Source organism: Cupressus sempervirens, chromosome 11 (assembly GCF_028749045.1).
Source record: "Cupressus sempervirens isolate cs-2001-9-10 chromosome 11, ASM2874904v1, whole genome shotgun sequence".
Taxonomy (NCBI): Eukaryota; Viridiplantae; Streptophyta; class Pinopsida; order Cupressales; family Cupressaceae; genus Cupressus; species Cupressus sempervirens.
The window spans coordinates 130,487,747-130,498,392 of NC_143128.1; positions in this window are offsets into that span (position 1 = coordinate 130,487,747).

Below are 10,646 nucleotides of genomic sequence, written 5' to 3' on the forward strand. Positions count from 1 at the left end.
ATTGTGGATGCAATGTTTTTGTTTATGGTGTTCATATAGATATAGATGTCAGGTGACAATTTCAACAATGCAATATTGTTTATAGATGTTATGGTTTATGTGAAGGACATGATGTCAATGCAATGATAGATGTATGCATTTGTAAGTTGAGGAAGTTTTTATTTTGCACATGTGTCTATATTTGTAGAAAATAAGGAAGAAGATATACTATTAGCTTACACATCACACTGGCAACTAATTTTTATGCTAAAAATATTAAATAGTTGAAATTGACTAAAAATTTTCAAAATTAATGTGTTTCTTAATTTATAATATTTAAGAAAAAAAACAAATATAATTATGAAATATCAAAATTATATTAATTAAAAAAAAACATCGCAATATTGTATGAGTTTATTGAGCCTTGACTTATTCAAACAAACACAATTATAGCTTCTTCTAGCTCACAATTTCTTATCTTCTTACATTAAGAATCACATATGTTGATTTTATACATTTATGTGGATCTAGATTCCATGAGAGAGTGAATATTGTTAGGATTAATCTCAGATAGAAATAATAGTTACATGTAAATATAATCAATATTAGAAAATAATAAATCACACATAAAAGAACACAAGACGCCAAGATTTAATGTGGTTCACCCAATCCTTGAGCTATGTCCACCAACAACAAGTCCAATATTATTATTATCTAGTGATTATAATCCACAGTCTCTTATAGCTCAATACTATCACAAGAAGCTACAATATCACCACTACATTGTGAAATCCCACACTTTGAGCCTTTTTATACAAGTTTTTTCCACTTACAAAATTAGGGATAGAATTAGTTATCCAATAGGAATAATAGCAAATGAAGTCTTTTACAGTATAAGGGCATTTTTGGCTTTGGGGGCACTACCCCTTGACACAGTCTTGGGGGCACTGCCCCCAAACCCCCATAGAAATAGTTTGGAGGGAAATTGTGTCGAATAAACCTCTGAGTCTAATTAGGCTCCACATCACAAAAAATACAAGATGTATAATCTATCACTATATAGAAAACTAATCATCTAATGAGTAACATGAGTATTGTCTTATATTTCTAAGCTCTATAGAGTATGTGTTTTATTAAATGTGTGAGACTGTAGATCCAATTGTGAGCAAATAAAGTGAAGTTCATTCAAATTTAAAGAAAGAGCTTCTTCAAAAAAAAATTCTCAATACTGAAATCTTTTTGTGTATATAGAGGATATAGAAATTATTGTAAGTTGAGATAGTTGGAATTACAATATCCAATAGTCTATGTTTCAACAATGAGGTACCTTTAATTTAGGGTCCGTTCGGTTGTAGGCATAGGAATTGAGTATTAGAATTGAAAATGAGAATGGGTATAGCAATTAGGAATGAGAATGGAAAATATGTATTCTAGTCCCATTTGGTTCACCTAGAATTTGTTTGAGAATATGTGAATCCCTTGTTTGGTTGTACAAAATCAAAATTAGAATGAGGTTAAGTTTTTTTTTTCTCTAATTTTATTTGTTTTAGTTTAATTATTTTTTGATTAATTTTTTCAAAGAATGTATATTTATTTTTGGTTGACTCATTGAAGTTAATGAGGAATTTCAATTATTTCAACATTTTTTATATAAATAGATAACATCACCCATATATTGGTCATTTATGTACAAAATCATAAATAAAATAGTTTCCACAATCATAATGAAGTTGGAAACAACAAAATGGATATATCATTATTTAATTTGTCCACCATCAGGTATGCATAGTCATAATACAATTTACATCTGCAATATCTATCTTTTAACCATATTTACACATTTGGTCTGAAACCACCAATAACCAATACTACAATTATAGCAATTAGAACACAAATAATACATCGTTGAAACATGATTTCAACTTTTTCCATAGAAGCAATCTCCTTAGTAGTAGTATCTCAAACGTTGCACAATTTGCAAACATTCCTTTCATCATCTATATAGTTAGATGTGGTTGATATAGATGGGTCATCCTTGACCCACTAAAAGAAATACCAGCCATTATCCCCCTGCATTCCAAAACTACATAAGTCCTCACCACAATAACATACTACATAAAAAACAAACATTCAAAAAAATAGTAACAACCTTTCGACTATTTGGACAACAAAAAAATTTACACCTAGGGTTATAGTCTGTGCATGATATCCTCATTACTATGGTGCTAGTGCCATAATCACACAATGGAAAATTATTTGAAGCCATCAACCCTATATAAATAATGAACAAATACACTGAGAGAAAATAAATAATGAACTAATTATAAACAAAATATTTGTACTGAACACTGTAAACATAACTCTAAAAAGAATGCAATAGAAAATAACTAATTATGATTGTTTCTTCATATGCAAAAATAAAATGTTTGAATAATTGAGAAGATAATAGGCAAATATTATAAGTGACAACCCAAATGCAACACAATAACCCATCATGGTCTTCTAACTTTTTAAGAAAATATAACTGGCAATATGCAACAAGTAGATGTGATTTCACAATGAATATTGATAGTGAATATTACAATCATAGTTAATATTGATACAATATTACAATCAAATAAAAAATAAGTTGGATTAAAAAAGATACCCATACAATGTTTCACCAAATTCCTAGTACTAGCTAAATACAACAGTGCATACAACAACAACATGAGTTATTTTGTACACACAATAGTGGATACATCAACACATCACAATTAGAGGAATACAAACATCAATTACAAGTAATCCATAAAACATAATTCATTAGAATTATAAATATTGATCATATATTCTTGGTCAAGTAGAAAAAAAAAATTTATCCTGTAGTATGATCTACACCAAAGGATAGATTTAGTCCAATAATACTCTTCTCATACAAACATATAGTGTTTCACCAAATTCCTAGTACTAGCTAGATACAACATTCTATATAGCAACATGATGAGTTACTTTGTATATACAAAAATGTATACAACATACAACAATACAAACAAATATTGCAAGTAATCCAAAAAATAACAATTCTTTAAAACTATAAATCATTATGTGGAACAAAATGAAGGTAAACAACATGTATTGTTCATCCATTTCAAGAACAAATGGAACCAACGGAGCTAAGAATGCTTTAAATCCATTCAAGTTTGACAAACATGAACATGAAGATTGTAAGTTCAAACATAGTCTAAAAAGGGATTATAAGTTCATAAAGATTATAATGTATTAGATAACTTTTCCAAACTTATATCTAATGTATTCTTCCCTCTCCTCTACATTCATCTCTATGAACACCCAGGCTTTTGTAGGTTCTGAACTAAAAATGTCACATGCGACATTCAAAGTCTCCCTACTAACTCTAGCCATCGCCTTGAGGGCAATAACTATACTTTGTAAGAATTTTTCTTATGGAAAATTCATCGAAGATCAAGAGAACTCAAGCACAAGCACAAGAATAGACCATAAGAGTGTTGGGTGATGTGACGCGCTCCCCTACCCATAGGTGGTTAATTATGCGGTGTTCCATGTTCACTGACAGTCATCACTGATAGTCATGGCTTTTGGTGCAACGGCAAGCGGGCCCAACAATTGGTATCAGAGCCTGTTTTTGGCCTGGTCATGGGTTCAAATCTCCTTGGTGCCATCACGACTCGCATAAGCACCTGGTATGCGCATCGAGGGGGAGATTGTTGGGTGATGCGACGCGCTCCCCTGCCCACAAGTGGTTAATTATGTGGTGTTCCATGTTCACTGACAGTCATGGCTTTTGGTGCAACGGCAAGTGAGCCCAACAAAGAGTATGATTAGAATAACAATATCTATTCAATTCAATGTTCATGTCGAAGTACACTACGAGTGCTTATATATAAAGGCCTCTGGAATGCTTCTAGAATGCCTAGGAATATACAACAAGGTACATGTCCACCAGGTGTGGGTTATCCTCCATTAAGCATAGGAGTAAGTGCAATGATGAGAGGATTAGCCTATAAAGGTGTAGCACACAAAATTATGTTCTAGACACCATGTGGTAAATTAAGAGTGCTAATAACTATGTTGTCTATATGATAACTTAGGTAATTATGCAAACTCTAGTATTGTAGACACCATTTTTCTGAATTAGAGTTGCTTACTCTGGTGTTGTCAACATGACAACTCGAAGAGTAAGCAAACTCCTAAGTGTCTCACCTAAGAAATAATAAAATAATGCATTGACCTAAGTAAACTTAAGTAAAGTGTAATAAGTAAATACTTGTTTAAACCAACACCCCCCCTTAAGTGCAAGTTAGGGGAATGCACTTAAGCTTACAAAAGCTATGATGAAAATGCATGATGGGTCTTGGCTACTAGGCCATGTTAGGTACCCATGTACATAATGTAATGCAATGTAATCTCTCATAAAGTAAAGAAAGAGGGAAAACCTCATGGGAAAAACCCTCCTCCAAAAAGAGAGATGAATAAACAAGATGCATGGATGGATGGAGTAATCAAGACCTCCCCATGTCAACATACATCAAGTATATACAAAAGAGAAGTATGAGAAGAACACAATCCCAAAAGAGGAAAAGGTTCCACCCACAAGAGAACAAGAAAGAGACAAGGTAGTCCCCACCCCCTAAATGTACTATGCCAATCAGTGATAGCTACTCCAATATAGAAGCTTATCCATGAGCATTGAATAATGTTCTTCCCCTTTGAAAAAAATAATGGCAGAGGTACTGGTGAGATGTTTCCCCTATGTGTAGAAAGAATCTCGATGATGAAGGGTGTCTCTGAAACCTACTCAACTAGCCTTGTGTTGACGTTGATGGTCACCGCTTCCAATACTGCTAATAACAATGAGTGTAAATCTAGCAAGGATGGATGTAGAACATGCTCCAAAGAACAAATTATATCCTCAAATGATAAAGAGACCACCTACAACTGCTATACATAAGGATCCACAATCACATCAAGTTGTGAAGATTGATCATGTAGAGAATGGACAAGAGGGTCAAAGTGAGCCTTTGCAACAACTAAAGAAGGATCTACCTCATCAAAGAGAAGTTGTATCTCATCAAAGAAGTCTCCCAAATCTGTTATGTGTGACTCCGCGAACAAACCTAAAATGTCTTTGAAGAAGTCACCCATTGATGCTGGAACTAGAAGACAAAGTGTACTCTGCTGTGCTGGATCAATCACTGTGGCAATGGATGAAGTATTTTCCTTAAAAAGAAGACAAATATCATCAAGGATGTCTCCCACATCTTCAATATGAGACTCCACAAATAGACCTACAATGTTTGGTAGGAATTCATTGTATGAAGATAAAGTAGGAAGACATGAAGGGTTTTGTTGCATTGAATCTGTAGCATCTATGACTAGAACAAATTTAGTAGAAGCAACAGGAGCATCTAGAGGTGTAATCTCATCTAGAGAGGATGCAACTGCAATGGAGGTAAAAGATCTTTTGGAATAGAGGAATGTGTAAATCTCCATAAAGCTCCCAAAGATGAATAAAAAAAAATGGATCGGATGACTTAATGTGCTCAAGTGAATCCATAACCTCCATATCCATAAATAGAAAGAGAGTACAACAAATGAGGGCGCTTGTGTCTGCATTGTAGGCAAGTCCTCTTGCATATGGAAATGCATTGTGCTACCTAAGATATGTGATAACTAATTGACTCCATTACTAAGAGTTTTTTGGTGTCAAGATAATTAAATATTCCTCTTCCATGATGTACTAATCAATGTACTCCCTAAAATGCAAGAAAAATGAATCAACCCCCCAATGAATGATTCAGTGCTTTATAGGTAGTGCATGTACAATACACTACTTGTCAAAATGTACAAGGTGGACTTCTAATATTTCTGGTTACAACTACCTTTTGAGGCTAAATTTGACACTAAGCACTATAGCTTGGATGTACAACAATTTTGAAAAGTAATCAAAGCAATACAATGCAGAAAAGACCCTAATATGAAAGTGATATTTTGTTCCACACAACCCTATAACTTGATTGTAGAACTAGAAAGTAGACAAAAAGTAACACACTTAAAAAAAAAAAAAGAACTTGAAAATGTGTCCAGATGAGCCTATATGGAGCATTTCAAGTTGCAAAATGCAGGATTGGAGAGGTATACTCACCAAAAAATGCAATTTTTGACAAATCCATGACCAAAACTAGAAAAGAACTACAACACTAAAAAGTTTAGAAAATTCTACGTAAATTTAAAAAAATTGCACCTGATATGGAGTTTGGATGACTAAGATATGGCCTCCCATAATTAGCTTGTCAAATCAAAACTAAACCTAGAGAGGGGTCTGGATAGAAAAATGTGAGCTTAAATTTATGGTCAAATGGCCATCGTAGTAGTTAAAAAATGCCTGGAATGATGGTTAGATGACCATCAAATTTTAACTCATGAAATGCTGATGTCAGCAAAAAAGAGCCACCCTAGGTAACATGAAAGTATGCATGACACATGTTGTATGCCCTTGATGATATGTCGGGGTCTTTGCTAGCATACAAAATGTTGCCACGTGTTGTCGATGTGTGACCAAGTAGGTAGTTGAGGTGGTGGTTGGATCTGACAACTATGTGGGTGAGTTCGACGTGGCAGTGTAAGGCTGACACCACATGTCTTATGGCAATTCTATGATATTGCATCTTGAGAATGCCACATGGTAGGAGATGGCAGGGTGGGTCTATCATTCCATTAGTAGAGCTAGCACTACATGGTTCTAAGCTATCACTATGGATGTGGATGTGGCCAGGACCGGAAGAATGATAGTAGCAGGTGCCCAAGTCTCTGTGATACACTGGAATGCATGAAGACCATGCTAGAAAGTAGAAAGTGGCAAGGAGTATGTCATCGGTGCTTGGAAGTTAATGCCACATTGGGAGGTGTGAATATTGGTGGCTAAGAAAAATGTTTGAGGTGGCTAGGAATGTGGAGTTTAGTCCCACATTGAGTGGGGGAAGACCTTCAGTGGTGTGTAAAAAACATAATGCATCCCCACTTCAACAAAGAGCTACCAATGTTGGTCTTGTCACACTTGCAGTCTAGTGAGTTGTGTGCCCGCTGGATCTTGGCCTGAACTTGCCAATAAACAATGCAGACTTGTCGACCAAAATGTGAGAAGTATGCCAAAAATTATAGAATTAATACTCTATACTATAATAAATTCCTACCAAAATACTTGCAGGGGCTGTGGTTTCATTGCCCAGCTCCTTTAGAAAAAAATTACTCTACAGAGCCGACTGGCTGCTAAATTTTTTTGAAAAATCTATCCAAAAATTGCAAAGAAAAATCAAAATATCGACATGAAATTCAAATTTGCAGATCTAAAGAATGATCACACCAGGGTTTGCAAATTAGGCCTTCAGGTTTCGATTTGCAAAAAATTTTCCTCAAAATTGACTTTGGCCTTGGGTAGGCAACTTTATAGCCAATTTTCATTAAATTGACATCCTGGACATAATGCAAAGGTCTAATTTGGCTCTATATGCTCCCAATGACTACAATACTCCAAATCTGGGTCGAGGTGCTAAAGCAACAATGGTCTTGAATGGCTATGTGAAGAGAAATTCTCCAAGCTTTGATACCATGTAAGAATTTTTCTTAGGGTAAATTCACCCAAGATCAAGAGAACTCAAGCACAAGCACAATAATAGACTAGAAGAGTATGATCAAAATAACAATATGTATTCGATTCGATGTTCATGTCAAAGTACACTAGGAGATAAGAGTTTGGTTGTTAAGCATTTTCTCATATAGATTATGAAAGTAGAACCAAGTTGGAAGCCAAGTCAAAGAAATGTGTATTTGCTGGATATGGCATTAATGAATTTGGTTATAGGCTTTGGGATTTTGAAAATTGTAAAATTATAAAAAGCAGGGATGTCATACTCAATAAGAAAGTGTTGTACAAAGATCTGTTCCAGCAACATGAGAAGAAAGAAAATGATTATGTAGTGTTGGATGATACTAGAAAATCTGATGTTCCAACAATTCCTCATGATGTGACACAACCACAACAACAAATACCACACACCCCAGTGAATGTTAGACTATTAACAAGGATGAGTAGACCTCCAAAAAGATTTTCTCCTTGTAATCTATTTTACTTACTAATGTTGGTGAACCTGAATGTTATGATGAAGTTGTGCAAGTGGATACAAAGATTCAGCGGGAGTCTGCAATGAAAGAAGAAATGGACTCTTTGTTGAAAAATAAGACATGGGGTTTATGCAAGTTGCCTATAGGTAAAAAGGCTTTACAGAATAAGTGGGTGTATAGGTTGAAAGAAGAGGATGGAGGTAAGAAAATATTTAAAGCTAGGTTAGTTGTAAAAGGACTTGCATAGAAAAAAAGAATTGATTTTGATGAGATATTCTCTCCTATTGTAAAAATGACCTCTATTCATATTATTTTAAGTATTGTGGCTACTGAAGATTTTCATGTAACTATTATTTCTATCTAAGCTTTATCCTAACAATTTCTCCTTGAAAAGAGGACCCTTCAACATCCTTGTGAGTGTTTTAATTTAAAAGAAATTGAGTATTTGTGGATTACAAATGTCAATGGCTTATTGAGGTTGACAAAGATAATTTTTGATAACCTGAATGTAGTATGTATGTCATCCTTCAAAAGAGGTGTACATCTTTACTTATTTCAGCTTTACAATTGTATTTTAATTTTCTTTCATGTTGTGGTAGGATAAGATTTTATTTTCTTTAGTTGTGAAAGTTAGGTATGGAGTTACTCAAGAATGAGCTATTGCTCATTATAGTTTAGTGTAGAGTCTTTTTTAGATGTATAAGATAACATTACAATTTGATGTTTGTGAGGATAATTATGTTGGGGTGCCTTCAAAAATATTCTTTTTTTTTAATATGTTATAAAGCTCTAGGTGTTTGCTTGAAAGCTTAAAATATTGAGTTGCAAGATATTCTTGTATTCATGTTTCATCTTGACTATTGGAGAATTATGGTCTATATGAATCTGTGGGCATGCCATACAAGTTTTTACATTATGTATGTGTTATATCCTTCCTAATGACATGGTGCATAATCTCGTCTGAGTGCTTGTATAGGTCTCTATAAGAATTTGCATATAACATTGACGACTTAGGATTAGATGCTAATGAACAAAACAAAAGAAAGAGATGATATGAACAAGAATAAGTTGTACTCTTATCAATAATGCAATAATGAATAAATTTAATATGATACCTTAACTAATGGATTAATTTATAATGTATATGTGCTTACTTATATCTTTGTATCAAAATATTAAACACACATTTTTTTAGGCAACAAAGATGGAGATGATTGCATTGCTTCATTTTCATTTGCATAACCATATTATGGTGGGAACTAAGAAGACCAAAGATGTACAGTTTTATGTGGAGGTAATATATGTGGTTCAAACTTTAGGAGAGGCAAGACAATCAATGTATGATACCAATAAAATTGAAGAAAAGAAGCAAGAGAGAGACATGAAAAATAAAGTAAATGCAGAGTTTTAAGGGCTTTTAAAGCTAATACCATACAATATATGACAAAAATATCAAATCACAACTTGTGGTTCAACTACTGAAGCTAATGAGCATATATCAAAACACAAAGAGATCCTAAGATTTTATGATTGGAAGATATGCATGTTGCAACATGGATTAATGCAGGAATTCATCATCAAATGAAATCCCTAGAGCTTTAATATATGTAAGCCACCTATACTAACCTAGCCTCCTGCTACTCCCATAGGCCCTAAATGTGGTTGTATGTCAGCTACCTATTCTATGTTCTGTGCACAAAACCCTTCCTTTTACTTTTCATTTTCTTCATTTTCCATTGAAAAAGATCACAGTAGAGACATGGATAAGAAGGGGAAGATCATGTTATAACACACTCAATCAAAATTTAATGACTTTTAGTTTCCCTAGCATTCTCCCAACTCACCAAAACCATGAAGTTACCTTGATCAGTGCTATGAAGATCATCATCATGCCTAGGAATGGAACTAAATCCTCCAACCCACACTTTGTTGTGTGAATATGTAAATGGCTCTAGAATGAGGTTGAACCTTTGCTAACTAGAGCTTGTGTTAGTCAAGCACTATAGATCAAGAGCTTCTATTTTCAAAAAGTATTTATAGTTGTCAATCAGAGTTGATTTGCAAAAGTTATACCCTCTAGAAGTTGAGCTACCTACTTGTATAATTTGTAATTATTTTGAGCCAAATTTATATAAGAAATATGAAAATAATAATGATTTGGGAGTAGGTCAGCCTTAAGGATTAGGGTCAAATGTCTAGAACCTTCCCAAGTGGTTGAAAATTATCTATATGACTAGTAGGTGTTCTTATTGTACATATTTTTATGAAAGTAGTGACAACAAAGAGTTGTCATGTACAAAATATATGAATGAATTTATAGTGTTGTTAACTTATAGTGCTTGATTAAACTTGTGAGGTGTGAACTTGATCAATAGGTGTTCTCATTGCAATTAGGTACAAATAGAAATTTTCCTTTGTTGAATGCTTTGGAAGGGTGTAAACTTGACTAGTGCATTTTTTGTTATACGTGGCATTGTGGAAATGGTGTTGACAAATAGTTATTGTTATGCTGAAGGATTTGAATTTGA